Source organism: Zootoca vivipara, chromosome 17 (genome assembly GCF_963506605.1).
Source record: "Zootoca vivipara chromosome 17, rZooViv1.1, whole genome shotgun sequence".
NCBI lineage: Eukaryota > Metazoa > Chordata > Lepidosauria > Squamata > Lacertidae > Zootoca > Zootoca vivipara.
The window spans coordinates 41001159-41015354 of record NC_083292.1 but is presented as its reverse complement, the minus strand read 5'-3'; positions in this window follow the sequence as shown (position 1 = coordinate 41015354).

Here is a 14196-nt window from a genome sequence, read left to right as displayed (position 1 = left end):
AAATTTCCAACCACGAAACAGTTTACATATTATTCCAATTCAAATAAAAGCTCTGGGAGAATAGACCATATATGGTTGTCAAAAGAACTAACCCCCAAAGTGAGAAAAGTTGAAATCCAACCAAGAACCCTCTCCGATCATAATCCAATGTTTATGGAATTAAAAAAAGAAGATGTATCGTTTAGATGGCGAATGAACGAAAGTTTATTTAATGACCAAAGGGTGGTGGAAAAAGCTAGTGATACGATGAAACAATATTTTGACTTAAACCTAGACAAAGAAACGAATCTAAATGTTGTATGGGACGCTGGTAAAGCGGTAGCGAGGGGTTTCTTAATCCAACAGAATAGTATAAAAAAGAGGGAGAGGGACAAGAAAAAAGAGATGCTGATACAAAGTCTCATGGAAAATGAGAAGCTGTTAATTAGTAAACCAGGGAATCAGCAGATAAAACAAAAGATATCTATGCTACAAACCCAGTTTTCTACAATGATAAACCAGGAGGTGGAGTGGAAGTTGAAATGGCTAAAGCAGAGAAATTTTGAATATGCCAATAAATGTGGTAAGCTTTTAGCCTGGCAACTAAAAAGGCAACAAAAGCAAAACTATGTAAATAAAATACTGAAAAACGAAAAGATAATTGAGAACCCAAACGAAATTAGGAAGGAATTTCAGAGGTTCTATAAAGAATTATATCAGAAAGGTAAGGAAATGGAAAGTGAGATGGATAGATATCTACTATCTTGTAAGCTGGACAGAATAACAGAAGATCAAAAAAGCCATCTGAATGAATCAATAACATTAGAGGAGCTACATGGAGCAATGGCAAGATTGAAATTAGGAAAGGCGCCTGGACCTGACGGGCTATCAGCTAAATTTTATAAGGAATTGAAAGAACAGTTGTCACCAATATTGTTGAGAGTAGTAAATAATATCTTAACAAATGGTGTAATACCTGATTCATGGAAAAATGCCTTTATCACATTAATACCAAAAGGAGATGCCGATTTGTTAAATATAAAGAACTATCGCCCAATATCGTTGCTCAACACCGATTACAAAATCTATGCGGACATTTTGGCAAATAGATGGAAACAGGTCCTGAACAAGATTATACATAAGGATCAAACTGGATTCCTGCCAGGACGTCATATGAGGAATAATGTAAGAACGGTTATAGACGTCATTGAGTATTTAGATATGAGGATAGATGTGAAGTCTGCCTTAATATTTGTCGATGCCGAGAAGGCATTCGACAATATATCATGGAAATTTATGCAAAAATCTTTGGAAATGTTGGGCGTAGGAGAAACCTTTCTGAATGGCATCAAAGCCATCTATAATGAGCAAAAGGCCAAACTTATAGTAAACAGTGTACTAACCGAGGAGCTAAATATTGAAAAAGGCACGAGACAAGGGTGCCCCTTGTCACCTTTATTATTTATCTCGGTGTTAGAAATACTAATGAAAAGAATAAGGGAAAATAAAGCAATAAAGGGTATAAAATTGGGGAGGAAAGAATTTAAACAAAAGGCATTTGCGGACGACTTGGTTCTAATGCTAGAGGACCCGCAGGACAGCATTAAAGAAGCTCTAAAAGAAATAAAGGAATTCGGTACGCTTGCCGGCTTTAGGCTCAACACCGGAAAAACTAAAATGTTGGTCAAAAATTTGAGTAAACAGGAGATAGTGGAACTACAGAACGAATATGGTATAATGGCAGTCAAAAAAATAAAATATTTAGGAATATGGATATCACCCAAAAATATTAACTTATTTAATGACAACTACGAAACAACTTGGAAGGATATAGAAAAGGATTTAGAAAAATGGAAAAACCTAAATTTGTCATTATGTGGCCGAATAGCCACAATAAAGATGAATTTACTCCCGAGGATGCTTTTCCTTTTCCAAACACTTCCGGTAGTTAAAGGGACAGGCTGCCTCGATCAATGGAGGAGAAAGATTTCAAGATTTGTATGGCAGGGAAAGCCCCCAAGGATAAAGCACAAATTGTTAATAGACAAAAAAGAACGGGGAGGCTTTGCCCTGCCAGACTTAAAAACATATTATGAGGCTGCCTGTCTAGTCTGGGCTAGGGAATGGATGGCTTTAAAAGATGTTGACTTATTAGACCTGGAAGGTTTTAAGAACAGGTTCGGGTGGCACTCGTACCTGTGGTATAATAAGGTAAAAGTGCACAAAGGATTTTTATCACACGTATTCATAAAGCCTATTTACGAAGTGTGGGAAAGGTATAAAAACTTACTAGAAAGAAAGACCCCTTTGTGGTTATCACCAACTGAAGCCTTGACAGTTAAGAAAAAAAATATGGAAACTAACTGGTTAACATATGGCGACATAATAATAAGATCAGATGAAGGCTGGAAAATTAGACCATATGATCAATTAAAACCTAAAATGACCAGTTGGTTACAGTATTATCAGGTTGTAGACTTATTCAAGGAAGATAATAGGAGGAACGGTTTTGAAAGGGAGAAATCTAAATTTCAAGTAGAAATTGTGGAAGGAAACAAAAAGATGTTGTCACACATGTACGAATTTATTCTCGAATGGAACACCAAGGATGAAGAGACAAAAGATGTCATGATCAAATGGGCAAGGGACATCGGCCACAACATAGAAATTGATCTCTGGTTAAAACTATGGAATTCTAATATCAAGTTCACCGCGTGTACGATATTAAAAGAAAACATTATGAAACTTATGTACCGTTGGTATCTGACCCCAGTCAAGCTAGCGAGAATCTATAAGAAACAGGACAGGAAATGCTGGAAGTGCAGGCAGGAGGTTGGAGAAATATATCATATGTGGTGGCAATGCAAAATAGTTAAACCCTTTTGGGAGGCGATTTATAATGAGTTAAAAAAAATGTTAAAATACACTTTCCCAAAGAAACCTGAACTATGTTTGTTAGGCTTAATTGGGAAGGAAATAAGAAAAGAAGATGTAAGAATATTTATGTACGCCACCACAGCAGCCAGGGTGCTCCTAGCCCAGAAATGGAAATCCACTATGGTACCATCAATAGTGGATTGGAAAGAGAAAATGGTAGAATATATAGAGCTAGCTAAGCTGACTGGAAGAGTAAGGGACCAAAAAGATCAGAAAATCGAGAAAGAATGGGGAAAATTTACGGAATATCTTAAAACACACTGTGAAACACCAATTGTATCTTTTGTGACTTCATGATACCTGCATCTGTAAATAATGGAGACTACATAGGAGAAGATAAGATGTAAGAACACTAACAGGATTTTGCTTTATATGAGCGCAAGTTGTAAAAATTTGATTAATAAAACCAAGGATGGGAGAAAGGGGAAGTCGTGTTCGGCAGAACAAATGTAAAATATGATGTAATTAAAGGAGATATCCCTAAAAAGGTATAATCAGGGATATACTTTTCAATTTAAGTTGTGATTATGTAAGAATATTTGATTATGTTTATTTATGAAGAAACAATAAAAATTATGGTTAAAAAATAATAATGATTTGATTCTTCACTGCTGGCTCAAATGAGCCATATGAAATCTTTAAAAAAATAAGAGTTGGAAGAGCAGCTAATTATTTCCCCAAATTTCAAATTAGTGGAATTCTATACAGGCAGTGGAATTCTACACAGCAGTGGATCAGACTTCCACAAGAGGTGGTGGACTCTCCTTCCTTAGATGCTTTAGCTGAGATTCCTGCATTGCAGGGGGTTGGACTAGATGACCCTTGGGATGACTTCCAACTCTAAGATTCCATGATTCTATGTACAAATGAAAGAAATTATTTTAAACCTACACACCTCTCATGTGCATCATTGCATAGTAATGAATGCAAATTTCAGTTCATTCTTCTTCTCCTCACCACACCATTCTATCTTTACACTTCATCAAATTACTGATGGAAAGAGTAGAATAGTGAATTATGGAGGAGATGAGAGGAAAGCCTCTGAGCTCCAGTATTCAGATCCTACCTGTGGAATCTTGTAAAGACCCAAGATATCTGCCATGCAGGAAGAGGTATCAGAACTAAGTCCTCCAATTACTCCTATTACATTTTCCTGGGTGCCACATTTGTAGTTGGGGATGAAGTGATGGGATTTGAAGAGCAGGTCCATAGTGGTGTGGTAAGTCCTCCTTGAATCAGTATAGCTGTCAGAGATGTGGAGCCCAAGGGTGACATTGGGCAAGATCCTGGGATTTTCATTGAGCTCATCAACAGCAAACACCAAGGCAAGGATGTGCTGGTAGAACTTGGTCACCATGCTGCAGATAAAGGGACGTGCTACCGGTATGTCATGGTGGAATCAAGGCTTGTGCTTCAAAAGATTATATCATGGTCTTATAGCCACAACAAACTACCAGTATACCTCACTTTTTCTCTCTCCAAGGAGCCCAAGATCCCTTCTCCAGTTAAGCCCTACAACAGCCCAGTGATGTAGGTCAGGCTGAGAGGCAGGCACTGGCCCAAGGTCACCCAGTGGGGATTGAAACCTTGGTCTCCCATGTCCCAGTCAGACAGTCGCCACTATACCACACTGGCTCTCGGTGGCTTTCGACTTGTGCTTCCACCACAATTTCTGTGAAATGAGCTAGCCTAGCTTGTCTGCACTAAGTCCCTGCCGATGAGTGAAGTCAGAACTTTGGGCCGAGGGCCTCACACCCATTCTTATCAAATATTGGGCAGGATGAAACCAGTCCACATCTCCCCTATTAATGAAAGCTTCTCCCCTGGGGGGCTGAGACTTTCTGAGACTGTCTTCTCTCTTCTCCATGATAAGCCAATCTGTGATATTCCCCCCACCCCCATTCCTCTACTTTGGGCAGGTATAGAAGAATAAGAAGGCTAAAAAGCATTTAACAAGGTAGGATGGACTGTCCTGAGAGGTATTTAGTGGGTGAAGGAGGCAGAAGGGACTGTGACAGGTAAGAACAGTCCCCCTTTTCCCTCCCTCCCTCCCTCCCTCCCTCCTTTGACTTTTCCTTTCCTTCTCTCCCACTCCCACACATACCAGTCACTCATTCTGAAACCTCCCAATCACTTCCCAATCCAATGCATGTTTACTCATACATAAGTCCCAGTATTTACAGTGAAGCTTATGCTCAGGTAATGTATACAGGATTGCAGCCGTATTCTTGAGGGTTGAGGGTCATTCACTTGCTATGTTTCTTCTTTCAAATTTCATTTGGCTACAGAGAATAATTAATAGACTGACCATTGGTTGGACTCAATTTAAGGCAGATTTCTATTATCCTCTTTCTTGAAACGTACATGAGATGTGGCCCTCAGACTCCAATTTGTCATCTATACAAAATTATGTGGACAAATATGTTTGAATGGGTGAAAATATTGGTGCAATGGAAAGCTTCCTCACAGTCCCCTTCTAAAAGGGGCACCTATGTACCTGAGCCAGAATAGAGAGAAAATAGATAATATATGGCTAATATTTCCAAATGTCCAGTTACCAGTACAAGCACATTACACATATGTTTTCTTAATAGTTCTTTTAAAAACCAAATTAAAAAAGCAATTATTCATGCAGATATACAGACCTTCTAAATTAAAAATGAAAACTTTTGCTTACAGTGGGAACTGAATCAGGGAGTGTTGAGGAGGGTATAGGTTGAAGGAAACTTTGGAGAACACAGGATTTGACAGCTGAGATACTATCCCACTGATGAGGAAATCACCCAACTGGTGCCACTCATGTGGAACATCTTCGGGATTATTTCTGGTGCACTTAACAGCATGCACATAGCACACCATGTTCGAAAGTAGTAGGATCAGAAATAGCAGCATCCCAATACATGTGGAAATTCCTCTCTCTCTCTGTATAAAACAAGCCACTGCCCTGATTGAAAGATGCTTTAGATTGCTGAAGACTCTGGGAATGTAATTCTCACATGGACTTATTACTTTTGCCTAACCATTTAGCCCTGCAGTTTTTCAGAGGTGTGTCTTGAATTCTAATGGAAAACACAATATTCAGACTTGCCCTATACATGGGGGTGGGTGGAGGAATTATCCAAATGATAGAGGCCTGCCTCTCTCTTCCCCCTAATTTTAGCTGTCTGTGGAACATTGAGTTTCCTTATCATCATTTCAGTCTTTTTAGCAATACCTTTTTGTACTCACTTCTAGAACGCTACTGGCACTCTGGGCAGATTATAGACATTTTGATAATTACAGAGTAGATAATGATTTCTACAGTGCTTTTGGATACTGTTATGCTTCAACAGGAGCAAACCTCCTGCCAGAAAAATATTTATCAGATCATGCAATGGTACCTAAAAGATCATCTAGCCCAACCCTGCCACACAGTCCTGCAAAGCTGGCTATCCACCATCTGCTTAGAAACTTTTAATGAAGGGGGTTCTACTAACATGCAAGACCACCTGTTCCCTTATGAAACAGCTCACACTATTAGGAAGAATTGCTCTCTGAGGTCCCAGAACTTCCTAATGCAACAGATCTCCCTGATCCCTTCTAGCTGCTGCACCACCATGACAGAGAAGGGGATTTAGGGCGAGCGACAGTGACTGCCAATATCGAATCTATGGGGAAGGAGAACATGCTTGGGATAAAATTGCCAGCGCTACAATTCATTTCCCCCTCCCCTTAGGACAAAACACTAAACAACAATATAAAAATAATAATTCTTAGTGGTGAATATCCTGTGTGAGAAAAATAATAATAAAATAATTCATTTTTAATCACTTATTTACAAAAATTAATGCCTTTTCTGCTAACCCAATCCCCTACATATTGTGCCCCCTGCAATATTGAATGGCCAACCTATGCTGTGCACTACTTCTTCGTGGGTTTTGGGAACAGGGAGACTATTCCAAACTATGTCCAGAGGGTAGGGAGAATGGGCTTGTACCCACTGCTAGCCCTACTAGACCTATTTTAGATGGTGAATATGATCAACACAGGTTCATTAACTTCAATGGAGTCACTCCGAATTGAACTTAGTTGGGTACAACCCATAGGGAATGCAGCTCCCCTTCAGATACCACACATAATTGCAGGATTTTCTGGGCTTCTTGATGCATATGGGAAACTCTCCACCAGCACTGTTTCACTAGAGCCATAAATGAAAATGAATAAAAAAGGGCAGGGAGGTCTCATCAGGGTTAGGAATTTGGCTACTGCTGGAAAAAACAACCACACACACCCAACACACACACATAAATTGCATGTTTCCAGGGGAATGGGGGGCCCACAAGATTTCTATATCATCTGGTGGGATTTTATTTCCTATGCTTCAGAATTTGATGAGTGTTCACCATCCATGCCAGCTTGTGGAATATGGATGTCGTGATTTATATTGGTGTGCCACCATTGTTTTTTCTTGTTATTTATTGCTTGTTTGCTTTGTGTACAGTACAATATAATTTTCCACTTTTGGATTGTTTATAATGTCAATAAAGAAAAAAGAGAATAGAGCCAGTGCAGCTGCTATAGCACTGGGTGAATGTGATCCTGTGGCGAGGACCCCATAAGGAGTCTCGCCACAGCATTCTGCACCCGCTGGAGTTTCTGGGTCAGCTTCAAGGGCAGCCCCGCGTAGAGTGAATTACAATAATCAAGCCTGGAGGTGAATGTTGCATGGATCACAGTGGCAAGATCAGGGCGAGAGAAGTAAGGGACCAACTGCTTAATATGGCAGAGGTGGAAAAATGCCGTCTTTGTTGTAGCTGTAACCTGCACCTCCATAGAAAGGGAGGCATCAAAGATTACACCCAGAAAGAAGGTGTTGGCACTAATTGCGCCCCTCAAAGGGATCAGAGTTGGCCCCCCAGCCCCATGTAGTCCCGACCCAGCCAAAGGACCTCTGTCTTCGAAGGATTTAACTTCAACTGGCTCCCACACAGCCATCCAGCCACAGCTTCCAAGCACCTGATCAGTGTGTCTGGGGCCGAGTCGGGATGACCGTCCATCAAAAGATAAAGTTGGGTGTCATTAGCATACTGGTGGCAACTCAAACCAAAACTCTGGACAAGCTGGGCGAGGGGGCACATCAAGATGATAAAAAGCATCGGGGAGAGGATTGCGCCCTGAGGCACTCCACACCCCAAGGAGTGCCACGAGGACAACTCCTCCCCTAGTGCTACCCTCCGTCCCTGACTTGAAAGGAAAGAGCGAAGCCACTGTAGGACTGTGCCCTGAATCCCCATGTTGGCAAGGCGGTGGTCCAGAAGTTCGGATTCGACCATGTCATAGGCTGCTGACAGATCTAGTTCAGTTCAGTTCAGTTCAGTTTTATTACAGCAAAAGCCAGCAATACAAAGTACCATAATTCCAAACAAAAAATCAGCAAAAACATCACCAGAAGCAGAACAGTTACACAAAAGGAATTTGCAATGTACTGTATTATTCAATAGAAGAGATTTATGTTTCTTAATAGCTAAAGTGCAGAATTTGGCCACATCATATGATACTGGACTTGAGGAATCTTCCAGAAGGAATTTTCATAAGATTTTGGAGGAGAATTTCAAATAATATTGTAAGGGTATAAATTTTGACAAAAGGGGTAAAATAAGTCAAGCTCGTTCTTCACTATAAAATTCACAGAATAAAAGGATGTGAGTGACAGATTCTTCCTTATTGGACATGCAAGGGCAGAGGTGTTCATGAATTGGTCCCGCATAAATTTGCCGTACAGCACAGCTGAGGGCATTGCCTCAAAACGGGCTCCAGAAAAGGCCCATCTATAGGCTTCATTAGTGATGTTAGATAAGTAAGGGGCAGCTGCAAAGTTAGACATCTGTAATTCTCTGGGAGTAAGGCATCTTCTTGTCTAGAAGAATCAGCAGCCCTGACCCACCTCATCTGTTAGGGCGACCAGAGCTGTCTCGGTCCTGTGACCAGGGCAAAAACCGGACTGAAATGGATCCAGGGGCGATGTTTCATCCAGAAACCTACCAAGCTGTTCAGCAACTGCTCTCTCAATTACTGTACCCAGGTAGGCAGCAGGCAGGTTGGAATCAAAATGGTAACAATAGCCAACATTTAATAAAAAAAAAGCATATACATTCTGGGGTGAAAATTCCAGTCTACTAATCCATTTTAGATTTTGCTAGGGAAATATAATCAAATGTTAATTTTTTACTTTCTTTTTAGCTGCTCCTTATTGTTCAGTTCTGGTCTCAAAATAATTATATAACATTTGGGGGAAAAGATGCAGCTCAGTATCCCAGCACTGGAGGTCAAGATGGAGAAGATCTCTACAGCTACCAGGTTTCTCCCTTTGGTGCTTAGATATGTTGGAACAAAAGACACCCAAACACTGCAAAACACCAACATGCTGAAAGTGATGAATTTGGCTTCGTTGAAAACGTCCGGCAGCTTCCGAGCAAAGAAAGCCACAATGAAGGTGACAAGAGCCAGCAGTCCCATATAACCAAGAACATAGTAGAACATGTTGGCCAAGCCTTCATTGCATTCCACTATGATTTCGTCCGGCAGAGAGTGCATGTCCAGATCTGGGAAAGGAGGGTCACTACATAGCCAGACTACACAAATACTTGCTTGGATAAAGGAGCAGCCAAGAACGATAGAGATGGAAAATCTTTTCCCCACCCATTTCCTCATCTGAGATCCTGGCTTGGTGGCCACAAAAGCCAGAACCACAGTGAGGGTTTTTGCCAAGACAGAAGAAACGGCTACTGAGAAGATGACCCCGAAAGCAGTTTATCTTAGAGTGCAGGTCCATGTCTGAGGCTGGCCAATGAAAAGCAAAGAGCAGAGGAAGCAGAGCAGGAGGGAGATGAGCAGCGTGTAGGTGAGGTTCCAGTTGTTGGCTTTGACAATGGGAGTGTTCCGGTTTTGGATGATGATTCCAAGCACCAAGGCCGTGGTTGCCGAAAGAGTCAGACCCAAAAGAGCCAAGCTGATGCCAAAAGCTTCTCCAAAAGACAGGAAGTTTTCTCTTTTGGGAAGGCATTGGGTTTTCTCTTTGTTAGGATACTGGTCTTCTTGACAGTGTAAGCAATCACCCATATCTTGAAGGGGGAATAAATAAATCAGGCTTCCAGATACAGAGTTTTGGGTCTCGCTGAGGTACAATTATTTATAGTAAAGGATCAGGAAACTTTGAATGTTATTGTACTACGTTTCAATGCAATTTACAGTATACCAAATATGAAATATTACCTTTTCCAGGAAACTTTTAGACTATTAACCTGTTTCGTCTTTAGGGTAAGGTAAGAAGAAAAAGAAGAGGAGGAGGAGGAGTTTGGACTTGATACCCCACTTTATCACTACACTTAAGGAGTCACAAAGCGGCTAACATTCTCCTTTCCCTTCCTCCCCCACAACAAACACTCTGTGAGGTGAATGAGGCTGAGAGACTTCAGAGAAGTGTGACTAGCCCAAGGTCACCCAGCAGCTGCATGTGGAGGAGCGGGGAAACGAACCCGGTTCACGAGAGTACGAGTCCACTGCTCTTAACCACTATACCACACTGGTTCTCTAAGTTATTTTTTGAGTACTTAGGTTTCTTTCCAGTGGTTAATTAAATCAGACTTAACATCCAGTAGTTAAGTCCGATACACCTTGTCTAAATGATAAGCTCCATAATCCTTAAAGGGTTTATCTGTATTTACACACGCGTATGATTAAAGTGATGATATTCCAACTGAACTATTTAAAATTTTAAAAGATGATGCTGTTAAGATGCTACACCCAATATGCCAGCAAGTTTGGAAAACTCAGCAATGGCCAGAGGATTGGAGAAGATCAGTCTACATCCCAATTCCAAAGAAGGGCAGTGCCAAAGAATGCTCCAACTACCGCACAATTGCGCTCATTTCACACGCTAGCAAGGTTATGCTTAAAATTCTACAAGGCAGGCTTAGACAGTATGTGGACCGAGAACTCCCAGAAGTGCAAGCTGGATTTCGAAAGGGCAGAGGAACCAGAGACCAAATAGCAAACATGCGCTGGATTATGGAGAAAGCTAGAGAGTTCCAGAAAAACGTCTACTTCTGCTTCATTGACTATGCAAAAGCCTTTGACTGTGTTGACCACAGCAAACTATGGCAAGTTCTTAAAGAAATGGGAGTGCCTGATCACCTCATCTGTCTCCTGAGAAATCTCTATGTGGGACAAGAAGCTACAGTTAGAACTGGATATGGAATAACTGATTGGTTCAAAATTGGGAAAGGAGTACGACAAGGTTGTGTATTGTCTCCCTGCTTATTTAACTTATATGCAGAATTCATCATGCGAAAGGCTGGACTAGATGAATCCCAAGCAGGAATTAAGATTGCCGGAAGAAATATCAACAACCTCAGATATGCAGATGACACAACCTTGATGGCAGAAAGCGAGGAGGAATTAAAGAACCTTTTAATGAGGGTGAAAGAGGAGAGCGCAAAATATGGTCTGAAGCTCAACATCAAAAAAACCAAGATCATGGCCACTGGTCCCATCACCTCCTGGCAAATAGAAGGGGAAGAAATGGAGGCAGTGAGAGATTTTACTTTCTTGGGCTCCTTGATCACTGCAGATGGTGACAGCAGTCACGAAATTAAAAGATGCCTGCTTCTTGGGAGAAAAGCAATGACAAACCTAGACAGCATCTTAAAAAGCAGAGACATCACCTTGCCGACAAAGGTCCGTATAGTTAAAGCTATGGTTTTCCCAGTAGTGATGTATGGAAGTGAGAGCTGGACCATAAAGAAGGCTGATCACCGAAGAATGGAAGCTTTTGAATTATGGTGCTGGAGGAGACTCTTGAGAGTCCCATGGCCTGCAAGAAGATCAAACCTATCCATTCTGAAGGAAATCAGCCCTGAGCGCTCACTGGGAGGACAGATCCTGAAGCTGAGGCTCCAAGACTTTGGCCACCTCATGAGAAGAGAAGACTCCCTGGAAAAGACCCTGATGTTGGGAAAGATTGAGGGCACTAGGATAAGGGGACGACAGAGGACAAGATGGTTGGACAGTGTTCTCGAAGCTACGAACATGAGTTTGACCAAACTGCGCGAGGCAGTGCAAGACAGGAGTGCCTGGCGTGCTATGGTCCATGGGGTCACGAAGAGTCGGACACGACTAAACGACTAAACAACAACAACAACAACATGAAGGGATTCTCAAGTTATTGCTACATTTCAGGTGGACATGGACTGGTGTGTTGACTGTGAATGACGAGAATGGAGACAGGTTTATACAGAGCGTGGTTCCAAAATTTATCCTGAGAGGAATCTGCTTTGATTTCATAGAAAGATTTCCAACAATTACTTATTCTAGTGGTTTTACAGACATGGTTACAGATGGGCTCAAGACATTTAATATTGCCATGAGAAGTACTGTCAATGTGTTGCTCACTCATGGTGAAATTGATTCCATGCCACTTTTGAGAGAATTTCCTGACATGCCAAAATATGAAGATATACCAATGAAGGCTAAAGGGAAAGTTTGGATCATGACAGCCCAGATGGATTTCACATCACTTCCCTTTCAAAGAGATCAGGACATTGATTTCCTCCATGGTGCTCTATCCTTCGCAATTCACTCAGTCTAGGGATTCCAGGAATTTTTTCAGTCGAGAAATCCCATCTTGGAAAAAGAAGATGGCTTTATGAAGGTATACTGGGAAAAGGTATTTGAGTGTTATTTCCCTGACTCTGAGGGAAATATGCAGGATGGCAATATCTGCACTGGGGAGGAGAAGCTGGAGACTCTTCCGGGGTCTATTTTTCAAACGAGCATGACTGGCCATAGCTACAGCATCTACAATGCAGTCTATGCTGTGGCACATGCCTTGCATGCTGTTCATTCATCTCAGTTCAAACTCAGAACAATCATGGATGGAGGGTGGCTGAAGTTTTGGAATCAACAGGTGTGGAAGGTAATATCAGGAGCGCAATAATGCAGGAATGCTCACCATACTCTTGGAAATAATAAAAAAGGAAGAATCCAGAGTGTTTGAAAAGCTTTGTTCTTACCAACAGTGGTTAGCATCTCCCCCTCCCCCATATAATAATTTTTATTAATTTTTACATATATTATCATTTCATCATATTATATTTTCATTAATACACTTTTTGGCTCCAACGAGCCTACGACTTGCCTCCTTCTCGACTAGTGGTCTGCCACCTTAAATTTTGTTTCTTGCATTTTACTCTATTTCCTAATTGTGTTATATCTTCACCTAACATTTTAACTTACTCAACCTGAATAGGTTATTATTATTATTATTATTATTATTATTATTTAGCATCTAAAGACCAAATTACATGTCGTGTTCAAAACGTGATTCACTGTTTTATGAATCTGTTTTACATCTGTCAATAGGGACCTCAGTGAGGACTCATACTGCATGGGGAGAGGCCTTTCATCTCACTAACAGGAGATTGCAACAGGGGTTTTATTGAATGCCAAATGGCAGCTGCTGAAGAATGGTCTGTGTCCTTTGTATAATTGTTTCTCATGAAAAGATGCATCATATAAAATCTTGCTGAAATTGAGCAAAGTCCCAATTGAGCAGCAGCAGCAGCAGCAGCAGCAGCAGCAGCAGCAGCAGCAGCAGCAGCAGCAGCAGCAGCAGCAGCAATATAATAAACTAAGAAAGCATATACACTGGCCCCTCGACTTACGAATTACTCAACATCCGTAGGTTTCAACTGACGAACGTGACAAAAGAATTTTTTAATGAATTTTTCTACATCCAAACGGAAACTGTTGGAGGCTTTAAATGCGGTTTTTTCGACTTACAAATTTTTACATGCAGTTTTTTTTACTTACAAATTTTTCCGAATATTTTTTTCCTATGGGAAGCCGCATTTCGACTTCCGAACTAATTCGGAATGGATTAAGTTCATAAGTCGAGGGACCACTGTACAGAAGGTAAATTGTCTGCCTTCTCTTACTTGAGGACACAAGAAGATCCTGCTGGGTCAGGCTAATGACCCATCTGCTCCAACATCTTCTCACAATGTCCAACCAGAATGCCCATAGGACCTGACTGCAACAGTGCTCACCCCAATTTTGATTCCTAGCAAATGGCAATCAGAGGCATCCTGCCTTCAACCATGGAAGCAGAACATGGACATGATGGCTAGCAGCCATTGACAGTCTTCAGTTGGTGGACTTCATTATAGCTTATGGGAGCTTAACCCTACTTTTTTCTAAACAAAAATATAGTAACAAACCTTACTTGTTCATAAGATGTGAAGG